Raw genomic sequence first — 3,718 nt, 5'->3', positions numbered from 1 at the left:
CAACCCGTGCTAAGTCCTTGGTGATCTACAACCAATTATTCCTGAGATAGCAACGAGTTAAAATAAGGGTAAGCATATGGACTGATACTTGTAGCATTTAGCTTTCTTTCTGAGTGAAAGAGTGTTTGATTATATCCCATGTACATATTTGTGAGTTGACGATTTTCTTTGTTGCGAGCACGCATGAATTGCAAGATCTAGCAGAAGTTAGGTTCTTGAAGTAGGATACAAATGCACTTAGCTGTGGGTAGCTTTCTGTCATTTTTCTTGAGGCTCGAAGTTAACAAGTTGATTGGTTAAATTGCTAGATGATCGTTGTCTTCCACGAAGGGTGAATAAAAGAAGTTGCATGCTTGTTAGCTAACAGTCAGCACCATCTACAGTCACTGTTGTTTTGTGATCTGTTGAAAATAGAGTAGTGTATGATAGGATGATTTTGTTTTAGTTGCTTGAGGACAAGCAAAAGTCTAAGTTGGGGGTGTTGATGTACCGTAGAATTTTGGCACTTTTGATACTAATTACATAACCTTTAACTCATCTTTTAAAATATTTTTAGTTATTTCTTATCAAGTTTTAGTGTTTTGCAGTGTACCAGACTTGAAGAACCAAGAACACAGAAAAAAAGACAAAAACCCACAGAAGGGCAGAAATGCGGCAGGTCTGCGACCGCAGAAGTGTTGTGCGAGCTGCAAACTAACCGCAGACTGAAGCAGGTGGTCCAGCTCTTAAAGATAGAAATATACGGTCCATTGTGCGGTCGCATAACGCTTATGTGGACCGCATAAGTGCAAAGGAGATTCTACGAGAGCCCTTTTTGCGACGCAATTTGCGGTCGCATAATCAATATGCGGACCACATAATGGATCTGCGATGGGGAACTGGGCAACTGGGCATGCAATTATGCAGCAACCTTGTAATTCTGCGGAACGTATACACGATCTGTGACTCATTTTGTGGTCGCAAATCTGTTCCGCAGGGGGCATTTTAGTCTAAATTTGACCCCGACTTTTGGCCCATTATAAATAGATTTACTAGGGGTTTTGTGGGACATCTTGCCTGAAAAAGAGGCTACATTGAAGGCATTGAATACACCATTGTTTTGGAAGCTTTTGAAGAGAGAATCTTGTATCTTTGTAAGCTTTGTGACTTTATTTATTGCTTTGTTCTTGGATTCTAGTATGAGTAGCTAGTTTTTAAATACTAAGGTTGTGGACCCTAAATAGGTGTAATGTTAATGGGTGTTTACCATTGAATATATATATAATGGTTGGTTGATATTTATTCATTTCTTATGCTTCGTTTATTGTTAGTGGTTGCAAACATTAACTAATTTTATTTCACTCTATATTTACTTGGAAAAGTAGGTTAGGGTTTGGAAGAATTGAATATCAAAAACTCAAGGCTTTGAACCAGGTTTAATAGAATCACTTAGGAATACGTGAGTTCTATTTGGCATAAATTGGTTATTCTTAATTGCAACTCTTTTATATTTGGGAAAATCATAAAGAGAAACTACTACACAACTATTGGGAAATATTGGGTAGTCACTTAGAAACCATTTGCATATCAAAGGACCTTCCATTAGAAATATATTATATTAACATCGATAGGATTATATTCCATTGATGGGGACACAACCTTGGTTTCCTTAATCAAATTAATTACATTCTCACAATACAATAGTTTTCTTTATTACACATAATTATAACACTCTTTTTTAAACTAACGGTATAGAATTACGATTTAAGTCAAGTTTCACGCTATTCAAGTAACCTTTTCACACATATTCCCTGTAGGATTCGACCCCAACCTAGTTGGGTTATTATATTTCACATCGACTGCCTTACACCATTTATTTAGGTGTAATTTGAGCGTATCATGAACAACCAAGGTTGCCCGCGTACCGGGCCTTATTTCTACCCTCTCACTCAATTCTATTCTTCCATTTGCGGGTCTCTGTAACTTGAGAAAATGCCATCATCTTCCCATGGTTCATATATGAATTCAAAGCAGTTGTAGCGGCCTCATTCATAATAAGGCGCTGAGGCCTTGCACAAACTGGCGCTCTCTTGCCTCCATAGTGGGCAGCATGTAAATGGCATACATGGACAGGCGTGTGAATCTAATATGGTACTCCCACACACACATGCTACCCTGCTTCAAGATCTCAGACTCAGCGGCATGGGCCGCCTTAGTCTCAGCGGGCAAGAAATGGTCAATAAAGGCGTCGGCAAACCCACTCCACCTCACTGGAGGGCTCCTCTCCTTACGGGACCCCTCCCATATCTCAAACCAAGAATAGGCCACCACTTTCAGTCGATAGGAGGCCAACTCCACTACCTCCGTCTCAGTAGCACGCATAACTCAGAGAGTTTTGTGCATCTCATCAATAAAGTCTTGGGGGTCCTTCCGAGGATGAGTGCCTATGAACACTAGAGGATCCAACTGAAGAAACATGTTTGGCTCCCCAAGTCAGCTGAAGAGAGGGTGTATTGCTATCACTGACCAATGTCGTCTGCTGTGGAACCACCTGCATCCATTAAAGACGTAGCGCCCCTGACAAAAGGGGCGTTAGTACATATAGAATAGTATTAGTATGTAAGACTAAACACCCTCTCAAAAGAACGAGTAACAGTAAAATGAGAAAGAAACATAGAATCAATGAGAGCCTCAAACAACACTAAAGTGTCAAGTTAAGAGAAAGAAATATTTCATGTAAATTCTAATATGTCTAAGCTGGGAGATCTTTAGTACCGATATACCACTGTGTCATTAGCATAGAGTCTGATCTCGGCCTGATTGGCTAAGCCATCTCACCCCGAGGCATCCAATCACATTACCACTATGTGTGCGACATGGCGTCCGATCTCAGCCCGATAGGCTAAGCCGTCTCACCACAATGTCGTGTGGATAGACATCACTTTCCACTAGAAATCATATCATCCCAATTAAGGGGAAGAATCTCACCACATCAAGCTCATCCCATTTAAGGGGAATCATCCCAACACATCAATACGGGGATTCACCCCTCAATCACTCCATCGGCATGTGTAGTTTCGGGGTTAGGTTAGTTCAACCTACCCTTCCTCGGTGACTAAATGATAATCCCAACACATTTATTCTAAAAAGGAGTTACAATTCATTTTCTAATTTTTCACACATGTTTTCATTTCATTGGCACTAGTGGCCACAAGTGTAATTTCATTCTTGGCACGTCGGCTGTATTTCATATTTCAGACACCCTCCCTTCACTTTCAGACTTCATCATGGATTATCAACAACAAGGCATTTTAAATCAATAGTTTAAGTACACATATGAGTAATAAGAGTCTTAAGAACATTGAGTTTTCTTTCACAATTTAGCATAATCAGTTGCAATTGAAACACGATTGAAATCATAATAACCTGACACATTGGTCACGTTTGAATACATTCCCGAAGGAGAATACAATATGATATGAGCATTTGGCACACATTTTTAGCATATATCGTTCATCACAAGCTTATTCGGAATAGTCAAATTTTTAAGGAATAACTTGAAACATGAGAAGTAAGGGCTCGACCCATCATACTTGAAACTTACGAGAACATCGCGGGATTCAATTCTAAGGGAGAAGTTTAGCCAATATACCTTGCTTGAGCTTTCCTTTAATTACTACAATGTTCAAAAAAATCCTAGAAACTTCATATTCGACAATAGGGTCCTACTGTGATGTTC

This window comes from Nicotiana tabacum, chromosome 13 (genome assembly GCF_000715075.1).
Source record: "Nicotiana tabacum cultivar K326 chromosome 13, ASM71507v2, whole genome shotgun sequence".
Classification (NCBI taxonomy): domain Eukaryota; kingdom Viridiplantae; phylum Streptophyta; class Magnoliopsida; order Solanales; family Solanaceae; genus Nicotiana; species Nicotiana tabacum.
Note: the sequence above shows the minus strand (reverse complement) of the source record.